This window comes from Oncorhynchus masou, chromosome 7 (assembly GCF_036934945.1).
Source record: "Oncorhynchus masou masou isolate Uvic2021 chromosome 7, UVic_Omas_1.1, whole genome shotgun sequence".
NCBI classification, from domain to species: domain Eukaryota; kingdom Metazoa; phylum Chordata; class Actinopteri; order Salmoniformes; family Salmonidae; genus Oncorhynchus; species Oncorhynchus masou.
Window position 1 is genome coordinate 3411982 of NC_088218.1, and position 18632 is coordinate 3430613.

The 18632-nt window shown below is 46.7% G+C and overlaps 1 pseudogene; it reads right to left on the minus strand.

The window, feature by feature from the left end:
- Positions 1-4532: 4532 nt before the first annotated feature.
- The window catches only part of LOC135542911 (actin remodeling regulator NHS-like), a 33552-nt pseudogene continuing 19452 nt past the window's right edge, over positions 4533-18632 (minus strand).

Here is an 18632-nt window from a genome sequence, read left to right on the forward strand (position 1 = left end):
TTTACATTTAGTTTTGTACAAAAATACAAAAAGGTGATACAATCTGTCATGTTCCAGCTTTGAGCCAGGTGCATCTTGTACCGCCCGAGCCAGGTGCATCTTGTACCGCCCGAGCCAGTTACACTGTACCACTCATCCTTTTAAATAGTTGCTTTTGTTTTTCATCTTTTTAAAGTAGGTTTTTCATGTTTTAATGTTTAAAGTTTCAAAATCATTTTTTTTTTGTGTTGGTTCTTTCCAGTACACCTCTGACTCTCTGAAACCCTTTGGCAGAAGCATGGTCTGTGCTCTCCTGATCATGCATCCTAAATTAATGAACCATGTATAATATATTTTAATCTATAGGGGAAATACAGTCTTTTACACAAATCATCACATATCATCATCAATATAACTTCAGGTTACAGCAAAAAGGAAAACACTTCACAAGCTCCACTATACCAGTGCAATAGGAGAATATTGTTTTGTTTGTTTTTCAACTTAAGGGAATCATGTCTCAGAGGAAAATAGTATTTTTTTTTAAATCCGAGGTTAAAAGGTGTCAAGGTCAATGCAAACAAGAGAAGACTATTACCTCTGGCTCTCACTTCTGTGTTGGGGTATTACACTTCTGTGTTGGGGTATTACACTTCTGTGTTGGGGTATTACACTTCTGTGTTGGGGTATTACACTTCTGTGTTGGGGTATTACACTTCTGTGTTGGGGCATTACACTTCTGTGTTGGGGCATTACACTTCTGTGTTGGGGTATTACACTTCTGTGTTGGGGGTATTACACTTCTGTTTGTGGGGCCTGGACTCAGACGAACCAATGTCTTTAGTCTGTGGGGCCTGGACTCAGACGAACCAATGTCTTTAGTCTGTGGGGCCTGGACTCAGACAAACCAATGTCTTTAGTCTGTGGGGCCTGGACTCAGATGAACCAATGACTTTAGTCTGTGGGGCCTGGACTCAGATGAACCAATGTCTTTAGTTTGTGGGGCCTGGACTCAGACAAACCAATGTCTTTAGTCTGTGGGGCCTGGACTCAGACAAACCAATGTCTTTAGTTTGTGGGGCCTGGACTCAGATGAACCAATGTCTTTAGTTTGTCTGGCCTGGACTCAGATGAACCAATGTCTTTAGTCTGTGGGGGCCTGGACTCCGATGGACCAATGTCTTTAGTCTGTGGGGCCTGGACTCAGACGAACCAATGTCTATAGTCTGTGGGCCTGGACTCAGATGAACCAATGTCTTTAGTCATGGGCCTGGACTCAGATGAACCAATGTCTTTGGTCTGTGTGAGGCCTGGACTCAGACAAACCAATGTCTTTAGTTTGTGGGGTTTGGACTCAGACAAACCAATGTCTTTAGTCTGTGGGGCCCCATATTTTTGATAAGCTACATTTGCTTTACAGTTTAAGAGAGCCACTTGCAATAGGAACACAAATCATCAAAATATAATATATAATGTTTTTGGGCCACTGCTAGATTATGTCAGGCTACCATTTCATCCAGCATATAGACAATTAAAATGACTTCAGAGGATCCCTAAATGTCCACACTCAAGGTGGATTTACATTTCATATAGTTTAACGTTCATATTTCTAAGACTGAGTCAGAAATGACCTTTTATTCCCTATGTAGTGCACTACTTTTGACCAGAGCCCTATGGGGTAGTGCACTAGGTAGGGAATAGGGTGCCATTTGGGATGCATTCTAAGAATGCACCGTCACGTTGAGCATCAGCCAGTTCAGTTCAATCATGATGTTATTATAGACTCTGATATGAAATGTCTTTACGTTTCACCATCATTCCTCTTCTAGGTTATTCAATATGATAGTAAAATAACTCTCTGGATAAAATATCCTGTGATTAAAAATAGTTTCTATACAATTCTGTATAATTATTGTCATTAATGAATGTCATCTTGTAGATCCTGGCAAGTTGTCGCACCATAATCTACATTTAAAAGAGAGACACAATGCATAGAGAGGTACCTGTCTCTTGGTTCCCCAATGTTCCCCAATGTTCCCCAGTGTCTAACTAGCCATTTTGTGTCATTTTGACCACAGAAAGGTTCACCAAACTCCTAGATATATATAGTATGGCATTTCAACACCAGGCAAATGAATGGCTGCAGTTTTATAGTCCAACAGTTTGTAAAACGATAAGATGAAATAGAATGTTAACACAATTATACCACACACTCTTAGAGAAAAAGGTTCCGAAAGGGTTCTTCAGCTCTTCCCATAGGAGAACCCTTTTTAGTTCCAGGTAGAACCCCTTTAAGTTCCATGTAGAACCCTCTGTAGAAAGGGTTCTACATGGAACCCAAAAGGGTTCTACCTAGAACTAAAAGGGTTATACTTGGAACCAAAAAGGGTTCTTCAAAGGGTTCTCCTATAGGGACAGCCGAAAAACCCTTTCAGGTTCTAGATAGCACCTTTTTTTCTAAGAGTACAGGGAGGAATTGTAGTGCGTTGCCCTACCTAACGACGACCCTACCTCTACCTGCTCTGCTCACTGTCCACGTAATACATACATACACGCAGATGTGCACGCACACATACACACACAAGTGCACACGCATGCACATACCCATCCTACCTCCCGTCCCATCTCAAGCTCAATTCATCTGACTCTCACAAGGATTTCACCCTGGATCTTTTTACTAATAGCTAACTCCAGAACGTACTCATCCCTTACCTGGAACCTACGTAATAACTAACTCCAGAACATACTCATCCCTTACCTGGAACCTACGTGATAACTAAATCCAGAACGTACTCATCCCTTACCTGGAACCTACATAATAACTAACTCCAGAACGTACTCATCCCTTACCTGGAACCTACGTAATAACTAACTCCAGAACGTACTCATCCCTTACCTGGAACCTACGTAATAACTAACTCCAGAACATACTCATCCCTTACCTGGAACCTACGTGATAACTAACTCCAGAACGTACTCATCCCTTACCTGGAACCTACGTAATAACTAACTCCAGAACGTACTCATCCCTTACCTGGAACCTACGTGATAACTAACTCCAGAACGTACTCATCCCTTACCTGGAACCTACGTAATAACTAACTCCAGAACGTACTCATCCCTTACCTGGAACCTACGTAATAACTAACTCCAGAACGTACTCATCCCGCACATGGAACCTACGTAATAACTAACTCCGACGTACTCATCTACCTGGAACACAGAGTACTCTTATAACTTTCTTTACGTTTCCAAATTCTCTGTTTGATTGTCCAGTCATTTTTTGTTTCATTTTACAGTACAAAGATACCCCTGTCCATGAACACAACTATACAAAACAGAATTGTCAAACATTTTTCATATATTGAATTACACCCAACTTTACATATTCCAAAATGAAACTGAAAATTCGATATCTTTTCATGGTAATCTCTAACAGATATTTCCCCTTTGAAAAGATATGGTGTTTTTAGTTTTGTGCATGCGATAGATGAAAATACTAATAAAACCCACGAACACCACAGTGCTCTGCAGCAACAGATATGAATTCATGTCAAATTCTAATTAGTTCACAGCTTGTTTCCTCCTGTAACCTGCGTACACAGTGTCAGTTCAGTTAGTTCTGCCAATTCCGTTTCGCTGAGTAACGAGTTGTCCTTTAATCTATGTATCTCTACGTTAGATCTGTACAAACGAACAGTAATATGGTTGCAGAGGTATTCATAGAACACATTGAGTGACTTCATTGATCTACAGTTTTGTTTTTCAATGTAGAAACACAACTCTTCAAGATTGGTCTGTTCACCAGAAAGTCATTACTTTAAATGTATAACCCATTTGTTAGGTTAAATTAGTTTAAAACCTGAAAAAACACTAGAGAGAAGCGTAATATTTGAGTGAAATCTTAAAGATTCAACCGATATTTTCACGAGGACAGATGATTTGTTGTTTCTCTTAATAAGGTTGTGTGATTAATGTGTTGGGCTTTATGACGTGCCCCTGGCTACTGATGTTACGGAACTATGGAAAGATTGCACCCCCCCCACCTACCACCTACCCCATAGAAACAGAATCTAGTCATTCTAGAATGTAGTTATTCTATTTCCTACGTCACGAATCCACTCTGCTACAAATTATGGGTTTGTGTCGTTAAAAAATGTTTTGTATGTCTCTTCATATAGCTATGTTCTTTATATTCAATACAAATATACACAATAGGAATTTTCCATTATAAGATTAGTTTTATTTTTCTCAAGGAATATTCTTGAAGAATTCATAATGACGAAGTGCAAAGGAGAAGTGAGGCTTTGAAAACCCGATCCATTTCAACCTCCCAGCTAGCTAGCCAAACATTAGTGGTAAAGACCCTCGATAGCTTTCTCTCTTTTGTTTGTTTTTATAGTTCTAAATATCTCCTCCTAGAGTAGTCAGTGAATCCCGGCATGGCCCTCCAGCGCAGAAAGGCCACAGCACGATTGTCCCATCATCTCTTCTGACACCTTGACATCTGCACCACATCACTTCAACAAGACCAAATATTTCCCTTATGTGTCCCTGCCAGGAATCCCTGCACTGGAGAGCTCTTCTAGGGGCAGAGGTCATTCCTATTTCTTTACATGTAGTGTATCTATGTGAGGATGGCATGTATACCTATGTGTGCTGTTAACTCACTCTTGGTAAAACAATACTTTGACACATGGCTGTCAATAGCGATCACAGTCCATTGTTTTGTGTTGGGGCGGTAGCAATACAAAACATATAGCTTATTCATTTTTGTCGACTGGGAATATTTTGTTTATGGTTGAAATAATGACCTGTCCTCTGGGTAAGTGTAGAGAGAAATGCAATTCTTTCGGAAAGCAGTTATTTTAGGGTCACGTTAGGACACGACATACAAGTCATCCAACATCCAAGAAGATAAAAAATTACGATGGATGTCCATTTGCTCCAACACACACACAGGTTGTCTTACCGCTCCATTTTTCTCCTCTTGTCCACGTTTCACTCAATACAGGATCTTGGGTTATTTAAAAAGGGAGTTCAAAGTTCAAAACAAGAACATTTTTTTTTCTTTCTTTACACTCTGAACAAAACACAAAGTTGTGTTCTTCAGTTCTGCACCAAGATATCAAACCCCCAGGCAGGTAGTCCAGAGTCGTCTTCTCTCTGGTTATACCCTCTTTGTTGAGTTGTGTATCCGTCAGTACTCAGTAGATAAGAACAGTAACAGCACTGAACCAGATCCATATAAATATGTCTATGTCCCAAATGGCACCCTATTCCTTATATGGGCCCTGGTCAAAAGTAGCACACCAAATAAGGATTAGGGTACATGTTTCTGCACTGAGCAGAGCGATCATTACGCGGAGCGATCATCATGGGGACTCCCATCTGAGTTCTCAGTCTCCCCCTCTGATATGACCTGCATGGGTGCCGTGTAGAGTCGGCTACGGGTGCTGTAGCGACTACTATTGGCTGCAGGGGGGATCCGGGAACGCCCCTGTCTGGACGAAGCCGACGTGGGGGTGTTTTAGGGCTGAAGCTGTCTGAACTGGGCCTGGGGAAGAGGCTGGGGGGAAGAGTCGCTCCCGGCCGCCTGCAATGATGGCTCCTGCAGGGGAGAGGGGGGCTCCTCGGTGGTGTACCTGACCTGGCCCTCAGCAGCCAAGGGGTGCCCAGGGGACTTAGGGGCAATGGGGCTCTTGAGGATCTCTGTAGCAGACATGCGGTAGCTGGAATCAGTCCGGCTGCCCTTCTTCAGGAGAAGCAGCTTGAACTCCTCGTTGGAGGTGCTGGACTTCTTGGCGCTGCGGTAGATGGGTCCTGGGGGTGCGCTGGGTCCCGGCGCGGTCAGGGTGGAGAGGGCTGGGGCGGGGATGATGAGAGGGGGCGGAGGGGGATGGCTGGGAGGATAGCTGCAGGTGGAACGACGGCGGCCGGAGGAGGACACAGACGGCTCTTCCCACTCAGCTCTCCAGAGTCCTTACGGCCCAGGACTTTTCTCTTGGACCTAGAATAGGAGAGTGTTACACGGTTCAGGTAAACATTTTATAGCCCATTCTGCTGTGGTTCTGATGTCTGATGGGTTTCTGCTGTGGTTCTAATGTCTGATGGGTTTCTGCTGTGGTTCTGATGTCTGATGGGTTTCTGCTGTGGTTCTGATGTCTGATGGGTTTCTGCTGTGGTTCTGATGTCTGATGGGTTTCTGCTGTGGTTCTGATGTCTGATGGGTTACTGCTGTGGTTCTAATGTCTGATGTGTTTCTGCTGTGGTTCTGATGTCTGATGGGTTTCTGCTGTGGTTCTGATGTCTGATGGGTTTCTGCTGTGGTTCTAATGTCTGATGGGTTTCTGCTGTGGTTCTGATGTCTGATGGGTTTCTGCTGTGGTTCTGATGTCTGATGGGTTACTGCTGTGGTTCTGATGTCTGATGGGTTTCTGCTGTGGTTCTAATGTCTGATGGGTTTCTGCTGTGGTTCTGATGTCTGATTGGTTTCTGATGTGGTTCTAATGTCTGATGGGTTTCTGCTGTGGTTCTGATGTCTGATGGGTTTCTGCTGTGGTTCTGATGTCTGATGGGTTTCTGCTGTGGTTCTGATGTCTGATGGGTTTCTGCTGTGGTTCTGATGTCTGATGGGTTTCTGCTGTGGTTCTGATGTCTGATGGGTTTCTGCTGTGGTTCTGATGTCTGATGAGTTTCTACTGTGGTTCTAATGTCTGATGGGTTTCTGCTGTGGTTCTAATGTCTGATGGGGTTCTGCTGTGGTTCTGATGTCTGATGGGTTACTGCTGTGGTTCTGATGTCTGATGGGTTTCTGCTGTGGTTCTGATGTCTGATGGGTTTCTGCTGTGGTTCTGATGTCTGATGGGTTTCTGCTGTGGTTCTGATGTCTGATGGATGTTTCTGCTGTGGTTCTAATGTCTGATGGGTTTCTGCTGTGGTTCTAATGTCTGATGGGTTTCTGCTGTGGTTCTAATGTCTGATGGGTTTCTTGTGGTTCTGATGTCTGATGGGTTTCTGCTGTGGTTCTGATGTCTGATGGGTTTCTGCTGTGGTTCTAATGTCTGATGGGTTTCTGCTGTGGTTCTAATGTCTGATGGGTTTCTGCTGTGGTTCTAATGTCTGATGGGTTTCTGCTGTGGTTCTGATGTCTGATGGGTTTCTGCTGTGGTTCTAATGTCTGATGGGTTTCTGCTGTGGTTCTGATGTCTGATGGGTTTCTGCTGTGGTTCTGATGTCTGATGGGTTTCTGCTGTGGTTCTAATGTCTGATGGGTTTCTGCTGTGGTTCTGATGTCTGATGGGTTTCTGCTGTGGTTCTAATGTCTGATGGGTTTCTGCTGTGGTTCTAATGTCTGATGGGTTTCTGCTGTGGTTCTAATGTCTGATGGGTTTCTGCTGTGGTTCTAATGTCTGATGGGTTTCTGATGTGGTTCTAATGTCTGATGGGTTTCTACTGTGGTTCTGATGTCTGATGGGTTTCTGCTGTGGTTCTAATGTCTGATGGGTTTCTGCTGTGGTTCTGATGTCTGATGGGTTTCTGCTGTGGTTCTAATGTCTGATGGGTTTCTGCTGTGGTTCTGATGTCTGATGAGTTTCTGCTGTGGTTCTAATGTTCTGATTTCTGCTGTCTGATGGGTTTCTGCTGTGGTTCTAATGTCTGATGGGTTTCTGCTGTGGTTCTGATGTCTGATGGGTTTCTGCTGTGGTTCTATGTCTGATGGGTTTCTGCTGTGGTTCTAATGTCTGATGGGTTTCTGCTGTGGTTCTGATGTCTGATGGGTTTCTGCTGTGGTTCTAATGTCTGATGGGTTTCTGCTGTGGTTCTAATGTCTGATGGGTTTCTGCTGTGGTTCTAATGTCTGATGGGTTTCTGCTGTGGTTCTAATGTCTGATGGGTTTCTGCTGTGGTTCTAATGTCTGATGGGTTTCTGCTGTGGTTCTGATGTCTGATGGGTTTCTGCTGTGGTTCTAATGTCTGATGGGTTTCTGCTGTGGTTCTAATGTCTGATGGGTTTCTGCTGTGGTTCTAATGTCTGATGGGTTTCTGCTGTGGTTCTGATGTCTGATGCATTCAATGTGTGTTCTCTGTTTGTAATTTGCTGCAACCTTGGAAAACAATGAAGATCTTTTGAACTGAAATGAAGATAGTGACAGATAAATGTAATAATAATATTGGTTATGACAAGTACAGCTATAACCCAGTGAGTCAAAAATAATACAGTTATTTGAAGTGAATTGAAAGTGACCTGTGGATCATGGCGAACAGGTCTTTAAACCCTAGTAGTGATTTGCTGGGCGACATGAAGACAACATCATCATCAGGTTTGGTTGTTTCGTCAGTCAGAGGAGAGAGGGAGTTGTCACTGGGACTAGTAGACTCTGGAGGAAAAGGAACAGGAGGTTATAGGGAATACCATGCCAGATCTGATCACATCCCTTATAGGTCATTAAAGACTCTAGAGATGAGAGGACCAGAACAGAAGTGATCTGATCACATTCCTTATAGGTCATTAAACCCTCTAGAGATGAGAGGACCAGAACAGAAGTGATCTGATCACATTCCTTATAGGTCATTAAACCCTCTAGAGATGAGAGGACCACAACAGAAGGAAGAGAAAGGGGATTATACTGTTACTTGAAGTCTCTTAAAATTAATACATCAATTCAAAAACAATTCATTGCTAAAAAGTCTCAAAGTAAAATAAAGTTTTAAGTAAAGTACTAAAGCTGCAATATGTCACTTTTGGGTGACCGACAAAATTCACATAGAAATGTGTTTATATAGATCTGTCATTCTCATTGAAAGCAAGTCTAAGAAGTCGTATAGATCTGTTCTATGTGCTCTATTTCTACGCTTCCCGTTTTGCGTCTTTTACTTGTGGTTTTGTACACCAGCTTCCAAACAGCTGAAAATACAACATTTTTGGTTATGGATAAGATATTTCACAGCGCTTTAGATGGTACAATGACTCACTACACTATATTTGCTTGTTGTGACACATAAACTGAAATTAGGCGAACTGTTCTAATTTTTGAAACCAGGGAAATGGCGGAGGGATTTCTGCATAACGCATAATATTTAAGTAGGGTACAAGTAAAATCTACCAGTCCAGACTGACCTTTGCTGAAGTAGTCCTCTGTGTCCGGTGTGGTGGAGTCATCTCTGCTGTTATCCTGAGAGGCACTTCTGGTAGGAACCCCTGATGATGTCATCTCATAGCGGTCCTCTCCACTCCGACCTCTTAGATCTATCACATGGCTGATTGAGTAAAGGGTGTGATGCTTCCATCGTTACACCGGGCACTTTGTCAGGACCGCTGCTTGGGCCCAAGTCCACCTCTGGACCATTTGACTGTGACAGGAGTGTGTCTGTGACTGGCTGTGATAATGTGACTGGGACTGATATGAGTGGGACTCCTCTAGCGTCTCGTACGTCGGTGGTTCCCTTGGATGATCTCTTTGATGATATTCTCGATATTCTCTAATGAGGCCTTGACTGTGACTCATAACCCTTGATATCTCTCTATCGTGCTCTTCCTCCTCCTCGTCTTCTTAGTCCTCTATCCGCTCCCCTAGCACGTGGCACTCCGGGTGTGTAGTAGGAATCACGGGTTCTGGAGTTGGCGGTGGCGCTCGGTGCGTGGGTTCCTCAAGTTCCAAAGGTTCCGCAGGCGTCCGAACGCCGTCAGCCCAGAAGGTTCCGGGGCTGTGGCGGTCCTGCAGGTGCCTGGCCAGGCTCTCATAGGTCGGGGGCCGTCCGGGTGCTGCATGGGGGTGGGGTGGTGCTGGGCTGGGGTACAGAGTGGTGGTGGTGCTCCTGAGAAGGGTGGTGGGGGTCCTGGGTCGGTGGTGGTGGGGGTTTCTGGGCGATGGGTCTCCTGGGTGGCAGGGGCCTGGTGTTGGTGTCAGAGTGGGGGTCACGATGGTTACACTGGGCATCTTGGGTCTGGTGGCAGGGGCCCCCTGAAGCCTCGTGGGCCCATGCTTGTGGAGGTGGTGGAGCTCCTGGCCCTAGGCACCCTGAGCCTGGCCCCGGGCCTGGGGCTGAGAACCATCGGTGGCCCTGTGGCCCGATGGAGCGTAGCTGGACGGAGCGCAGCACAGTGGGGGTGATGGCCAGGGCCATGGGGTTGGCAGCAAGTGGGGCCTCTGGAGTCAGAGTGGATCCATTGATAAACACAGAGGGCTGCACTAGCGTTAGCACTAGCACTAGCGTTAGCATTAGAACTAGCGTGAGCGTTAGCACAAGCTTTAGCGTTAGCACTAGCTTTAGCACTAGCATTAGCGTTAGCGGCTGCAGTGTTACACGCGGTGGCCCGGGCCTCTGCTGCTGCTGCCCTCTGCTTGTTCTGGTGCAGCGTGTGCATGTGGGTCCGGTGGGCCAGAGTGGGTAGCGACCGGCTGCCATGGGCGCTGTGAAGAGAACTTAAGTCCAGCTGGGTGGGTGGAGCCGGGGAAGTCATAGTCCTTCCTGGATGACGAGGAAGAGGAAGAGGAACAGGAAGGAGGATCCAGAGGCCGAGCTAGAGAACTGGGTCTGGGCCTGGTGCTGCAGCGAGGATAGAAGACTTCCTCTCGGGGACTTTGGGTTTCCGTTTCCGCTGGTCGGAGAGAGCGGGCCGGGGGAAGAACGCTAATGGGAATGAAGACGTGGGCGTCTCGGATTGGCTGGAGTATCCGCTGGAGGCGGCGAGGCCAGCCAGCTTCTCAGGAGGCCCCGCTTGAAGTCTCCATCCCCGGGGGAAGAGGAGGGAGGTGGGCCTGGAGGAGCTGGAACCAGAGCCCGGAAATGCATCAACGCCTGGGTCTCTCCCCGGGAGAGGAGGAGCTGCCCACTGGCGACTTGATGCATTCAATAACAGTAGTAACCGTAGCAGTGCTGGAGTTGGACAAGGAGCCGTTGGGGTCCAGGTTATTTTGGGATTTCAAGTCGTTGAGGAACCAGAGGTCTGCATAGTCAGACTGAACAGGCGCCCTCGTCCTTGAAGGAGTGAGTGTCAGTGGACCCGAACGAGGTGGGCTCCGTCATCTCCACAGTCCTGGGGCTCCTGGGGCTCCCCATCCCCCAGGCACCACCACCACCCAATGCCTCAGCCTCCAACCCAGGACTCTCCACCTCCCTGGGCTGGCCATGTCCAGCTGCAGCCTCATCTCTCTGTCTCTGGAAGACATGGGCAGGTTCAGGGTCTGGGTCTGCCCACTACTATGAATCTTTGGTTGGTCCTGGTCGCCCCGCTCATCGCCCTGCTCCTTCGCCCTGCTCATCGCCCTGCTCCTCGCCCTGCACATCGCCCTGCTCCTCGCCCTGCTCAGGGGCGTTCTCTGGAGCACTAGCGCTACGTCTCCTTCAGCGATGAGCTCCGTTTGTGGGGGTGGTTTGACCTTTGGTTTCTTCAGCGGACGACACGGTCTCCCTAGCGTCATGGTGGCTCCCCTGTAGTCAGAGGACTGAGGAGGATACCCAGCCATGCCCTCTCCCTCACCAGGCGTAGCGCCCACAGTATTACCCTGGCCACAGTCAGCGCCAGAGCCCACTGCTGCATGGTTGGCCATGTAGCTCCTGTAACTCTGTCCCTGCATGGAGTCAACGTGCATGGAGGATGAGTAGAAGCCCTGGGAGTCTGCTGCAGCAGGAGGGGGGAGCTCCGGTCTGAGAAGCCGTCGTAGGTGCTGATGCTGGTGAAGTCTATCCTGGTCTGGTCCCCCTGGACGCGCCTGGGGCTGAAGTCCTGACTACACAGCTGGTCTGAGAAAGTCAGCCTAGAACAGGATAACATAACATTATATAAGATAAGAGGAGACAAGATAAGAGAAAGATTAGAAGAAAGATTAGAAGAGGAGAGGTGAGGAGAGGATAATCTATATTGCTAAATAGCAGTGGTACCTGGTCTTGAGGGTAGGTCCCTCTCCCTCGCTGGCAGTACTGACCCCTGCATCATCCAGCTGGTCAGTGGCTGAGGAGGTGAAGGAGCTGGACCTATGACCCTGGCCCTATAATAATAATGATAATAATTCACCATAATAATAAATACGATTTATATAGCTATTTTCCAGTAGCTCAATGTGCTTTATCTAGTTCAGTTAAGAAAATGTAGCTTAATTTTATTTACAGCTAAAATATGAACTTCCTGTACAAAAGTCCCAACCAACAATACCGTGTCCAAGTCAATAAATAAAGTATTGAAGACAGGAAGTGAAAGGTAAGTAGGATCGTCAGGAAACTCACCTGTGGCTGATCTGAATGGTACGGGTCGATGATAAAGCCGGTGAGGTCATCGATGGCGTGTGGCGCGGCGTTGAGCGACAGCTCCAGTCACAGTGGGAGGAGCCGGTCAGAGGGGGATGCGGCGGGGGGGGTGTCTCAGAGGTCTGGGAGGGGCATGTGGAACTGCTGCCACTCCAGTTACCACTGGACGACTGGTGGTCCTCCTTATAGGAATAATACATGTTATCTGTAGAGCACTTTTCATCACATGCAGAAAGCAGAAAGCTCTGCACATCATATAAGTAAGTCAGCCTTGTCCAAGCCAGAATGGCCCATTGGGCAGGAGTCTATCTCCTGTTTCTGTATCTTGAGGCAGCTTGATGTACCAGTACACCCCTGGACAGGACACTAGTCTATCTCCTGTTTCTGTATGAGACTGGATGTACAGTACACCCCCTGGACAGGACACTAGTCTATCTCCTGTTTCTGTATGAGGCAGCTGGATGTGCCAGTACACCCCCTTGATGTTTCTGTACTTCACCTGAGACAGCTGGTGTACAGTACCCCCTGGACAGGACACTAGTCTATCTCCTGTTTCTGTAGTGAGACAGCTTGATGTATCTCCTGTTTCTGTAGTACACCCCCTGGACAGGACACTATCTCCTGTCTATCTCCTGTTTCTGTAGTGAGACAGCTGGATGTACCAGTACACCCCCTGGACAGGACACTAGTCTATCTCCTGTTTCTGTACACCCCCTGGACAGGACACTGAGTTTCTATATCTTGCAGCTTGATGTACCAGTACACCCCCTGGAGTACTGTCTCCCTGTTTCTGTAGTGAGACAGCCAGTACACCCCTGGACAGGACACTAGTCTATCACCTGTTTCTATATCTTGAGGCAGCTTGATGTACCAGTACACCCTCTGGACAGGACACTAGTCTATCTCCTGTTTCTATATCTTGAGGCAGCTTGATGTACCAGTACACCCCCTGGACAGGACACTAGTCTATCACCTGTTTCTCCTGTTTCTGTATCTTGTGAGACAGCTGGATGTACCAGTTGATGTACACCCCTGGACAGGACACTAGTCTATCTCCTGTTTCTGTAGTGAGACAGCTGGATGTACCAGTACACCCCCTGGACAGGACACTAGTCTATCTCCTGTTTCTGTAGTGAGACAGCTGATGACCAGTACACCCCCTGGATGTCTATCTCCTGTTTCTGTAGTAGACAGCTTGATGTACAGTACACCCCCTCTGGACAGGACACTAGTCTATCACCTGTTTCTATATCTTGAGGCAGCTTGATGCAAAAACAAACTCCTGTTTCTATACAAAAACAAACAAAATGACTTCAGCAAAACACCCCTGGACTACATCTCCTGCAAAAGCTTGATGTAGACAGAAGACAAGTTTCTATACACAGATAAGTGAAGATGGCAATATCTAAGCTTGATGTACGTACCTTGTGGTCTATCTGTCTTCTCCTCTCAGCACCCCAGAAGACAAGATACGTAGAGACAGAGTGGATGGGGCTGCTGAAGGTGTCTGAGCTGGAGGAGATCTCACAGTTCCCCATGTCGACCTGGCGGGAGGCGGGATGCGCCCCTCTCCATCCACATGTGTTCTGGACTCCCCTCGTCTCCTTGCTGTATCCTCTTCAGACTCCCCAGCTGCAGCTCTGGCATGGCCTGGTCATCCGTACTCTCCTCCTCGTCTTTTAACATCCTTGGCCCCGTTCCCGGGAGGAAGTCCTCCGTCTCGTATGGAGAGAGCTCCTCATCTTCATCGTCATCGTCGTCATCATCATCCTCTTCGTCACTGTCGTCCTGGTCCTCGTCGCGTATGCGGCCGCCCTCGCGGGGGAGGCTGCGGGAGCGGAGGCGAGAGCCGGAGGCGGTGTACATGGCGGTGTCAGGGTGGTCGGGGAGCGAGGAGATGTTCCCGGTGGAGTGGGAGAGGGAGGCGGGGATTCCCCCCTGGCCGCCGCGCTGGGCACGTATACGTCTCCTGGATGGGGCGCCACCGCCACCGGTCAGGCAGTCGTCCGTCTGGCAGCCGGAGTCCTTGGTGTGTCCCCCTCGGAGGGACAGCTCCTCCTGACAGAGGGACAGGTGAGGGTTGGTGTGGACCACCACTGTCCTTTCCCTCGTCACTGGAGACTCATCAGAGTCTGAAGGGAAACAGGGGTGGCAGTAAGTCATCCATCAACATGATTAGAAAATAAAGTCTGAATCTCCTGTTTTCTATCAGTGAAATTCAGGCAGATGCAATATTTGTTCAAGTCTAAATGGTAGGATAAATATGCATGTTTGTTTGTCTCCAGAAAATAGGATTGTGTTAAACCATCAAAGTAAAGAAACATAGAGGAGGAACAACAACATTACAGTCAGTTGACTGAGTGGTAATGACAGTACTTGGAGGTCAGGCACAGACAGACAGACAGTATAACAGACAGACAGACAGTATAACAGACAGACAGACAGTATAACAGACAGACAGCTGTACCCATGTCCTGTTGAACTCGTCTGGGGATCCCGGTGATGGTCTTCCTCCTCCTCAGCTTCCTCCTCCTCTGCAGCACAGACTGGGAGTGTACCAGGGAGCAGCGCACACTAGCCTCCCTGTCGAACCCCACCCCTGTGGAGGGGAACACACGCAATGTACAACATTGATGACATTTATTGTCCGTCAAGAGTAATGTCTTTCCACATCTCACAAATGACATTCCACACATTTTACAAGTTCCACACACTCACTAATACACAAACAACAGTTAATTAATAGATTAATTGATTCAAACAACCGACTAGAGAGGAGAGAGGAAAGGAGAGAGAGAATGTACAGAGTGAGAGAGAGAGAAAGGGAGAGAAGAGAGAGAGCGACAGAATGTACGACAGAATGTGAGAGAGAGAGAAAGGAGAGAGAAAGAGAGAGAGCGACAGAATGTACAGAGTGAGAGAGAGAGAGAGAAAGAGACAGAATGTACAGAGAGAGAGAGAGAAAGGGAGAGAGAGAGCGACAGAATGTACAGAGTGAGAGAGAGAGAAAGGAAGAGAGAGAGAGAGAGAGAGAGAGCGGCAGAATGTACAGAGTGAGAGAGAGAGAGAAGGGAGAGAGAGTGCGACAGAATGTAGAGTGAGAGAGAGAGAGAAAGAGAGAGAGAGAGAGAGAGAGAGCGACAGAATGTAGAATGTACAGAGTGAGAGAGAGAGAAAGGGAGAGAGAGACAGAATGTAGAGTGAGAGAGAGAGAGAGAGAAAAGAGAGAAAGAGAGAGAGCGAGAGCAGAATGTACAGAGTGAGAGAGAGAGAAAGGGAGAGAGAGTCAGAATGTACAGAGTGAGAGAGAGAGAAAGGGAGAGAGAGAGCGACAGAATGTACAGAGAGAGAGAGTGCGACAGAATGTACAGAGTGAGAGAGAGAGAAAGGAAGAGAGAGAGAGAGAGAGAGAGCGGCAGAATTGTCAGGATTTGGCCAGGGTTGTTCCGGGTTTTGGTCACTAGATGCCCCCATTGTGCTTTTTGACCTTATGTTTTATCCCTTGTTCCCCATTATTATTTGCACCTGTACCTCGTTTCCCCTGATTGTATTTAAACCCTTAGTTTCCCTCAGTTCTGTGCTCTGTGTTTGTATGTTAGCACCCAGCCCTAGTGTTCTGTGTTTTCTTGTCGATTCCGGTGGATGCTCTTGTGGAATTCTGTTTTTGTTTTTGAGTGTCTCTTGAGGCTTTTTTTGTGCTATTCCTACCACCTTTTGGATTTGCCATTTTGTATTTAAGGACTTCTCCTTTTTACTTTATTAAATACACCGTCTTAAGTACTGCTGTGTCTGCCTCATCTTCTGGGTTCTGCTGACTATTCGTGGCTCAGTTGGTTAAGTGACTGTTTCTCACTCCGGAGACCCAGGTTCGTAACCGGGTCCTGACAAGAATGTACAGAGTGAGATAGAGAGAGAGAGACAGAATGTACAGAGTTAGAGAGAGAGAGAGAGACAAATGTACAGAGTTAGAGAGAGAGAGAGCAACAGAATGTACAGAGTGAGAGAGCGCGACAGAATGTACAGAGTGAGAGAGAAAGGGAGAGAGAGCGACAGAATGGGAGTGAGAGTGAGAGAGAGAGAGAGAGAGAGAGACGCGATTGAGAGAATATCAGACACATCCAGGGACAGACATTGGAGCTATGTTGTGTTTACCAGTGACGTTGATGGGGATGATGCACGAGGACACGACTGCTGGGTCACTCTTCATCCTCTCCTGAGGGGTGGGCAGAGGCAGGGCCTTGGACCAGTTGGTCTGCTTGTCCAGTGTGGAGGGGGTTGGGGATAGCACCAGTAGACCTGTGGCCCACTGCAGGCTCAGCATCAGGGTCAGTGGTAGTGGCAGCCTGAAGCAGATGGAGAGAGAAACAGTCAGTTGGTGTTGTAGGGTTAGAGTAACACCTAGAAAAGTTACAAATGGTATACTTAATCAATAAGGCACAAGGGGTGTGGTATGTGGCCAATATACCACGGCTAAGGGCTGTTCTTTGGCACAACCCGAGGTGCCTTATTGCTATTATAAACTGGTTATCAACGCAATTAGAGCAGTAAAAATAAATGTTTTGTCATACCCGTGGTATACGGTCTGATATACCACGGCTGTCAGCCAATCAGCATTCAGGCCTGGAACCAGCCAGGTTATAATATTCTCGATATACTCTACCACTATAGGACCAGAGCATCATGGCTCACTATATAGGGAATAGAGAACAAGGAGCCCTTTTCAACACATGCTTAGATGTATTGTTACAAAGGCCAACATACAAAGTACATTGTCTTCAGGCAGTTACTTAACTCTTTATGTTTAACAGTTATACACTTACAAGGCACAGACACAAAATGAGCAAAACATTTGAATTCCGTTTCAGTAAATGTTCTGGAGGAAAGGGAAATGAGGAAGATATCAAGATCAACACAGAGATCAACAGACAGCTCAAATGCTCAAGTGTCAAAGAGCATGATTCCAGGAAAGTCCCAGAGTTCTGGATAGTGGTCAGAAGTTGAAAGGAGTGGAGAGGAGAATGATCATGTTTTGAAGACAGTAGACAGGAGCTAATGAGATGTAGACAGGAGACAGTAGACAGGAGCTAATGAGATGTAGACAGTAGACAGGAGCTAATGAGATGTAGACAGTAGACAGGAGCTAATGAGATGTAGACAGGAGACAGTAGACAGGAGCTAATGAGATGTAGACAGGAGCTAATGAGATGTAGACAGTAGACAGTAGACAGGAGCTAATGAGATGTAGACAGGAGACAGTAGACAGGAGCTAATGAGATGTAGACAGTAGACAGGAGCTAATGAGATGTAGACAGTAGACAGGAGCTAATGAGATGTAGACAGTAGACAGTAGACAGTAGACTAATGGAGCTAATGAGATGAAGAGAGTAGACAGTAGACAGTAGACAGGAGCTAATGAGATGTAGACAGTAGACAGGAGCTAATGAGATGTAGACAGATGTAGACAGTAGAGACAGTAGACAGGAGCTAATGAGATGTAGACAGGAGACAGGAGCTAATGAGATGTAGACAGGAGACAGTAGACAGGAGCTAATGAGATGTAGACAGGAGACAGTAGACAGGAGCTAATGAGATGTAGACAGTAGACAGGAGCTAATGAGATGTAGACAGGAGACAGTAGACAGGAGCTAATGAGATGTAGACAGTAGACAGTAGACAGGAGCTAATGAGATGTAGACAGGAGACAGTAGACAGGAGCTAATGAGATGTAGACAGTAGACAGGAGCTAATGAGATGTAGACAGGAGACAGGAGCTAATGAGATGTAGACAGGAGACAGTAGACAGGAGCTAATGAGATGTAGACAGTAGACAGTAGACAGGAGCTAATGAGATGTAGACAGGAGACAGTAGACAGGAGCTAATGAGATGTAGACAGGAGACAGTAGACAGGAGCTAATGAGATGTAGACAGGAGACAGTAGACAGGAGCTAATGAGATGTAGACAGTAGACAGGAGCTAATGAGATGAAGAAAGTAGACAGGAGCTAATGAGATGTAGACAGTAGACAGGAGCTAATGAGATGTAGACAGTAGACAGGAGCTAATGAGATGTAGACAGTAGACAGGAGCTAATGAGATGTAGACAGTAGACAGGAGCTAATGAGATTTAGACAGTAGACAGTAGACAGGAGCTAATGAGATGTAGACAGTAGACAGGAGCTAATGAGATGACGACAGTAGACAGGAGCTAATGAGATGTAGACAGTAGACAGGAGCTAATGAGATGTAGACAGTAGACAGGAGCTAATGAGATGTAGACAGTAGACAGGAGCTAATGAGATTTAGACAGTAGACAGTAGACAGGAGCTAATGAGATGTAGACAGTAGACAGGAGCTAATGAGATGACGACAGTAGACAGGAGCTAATGAGATGACGACAGTAGACAGGA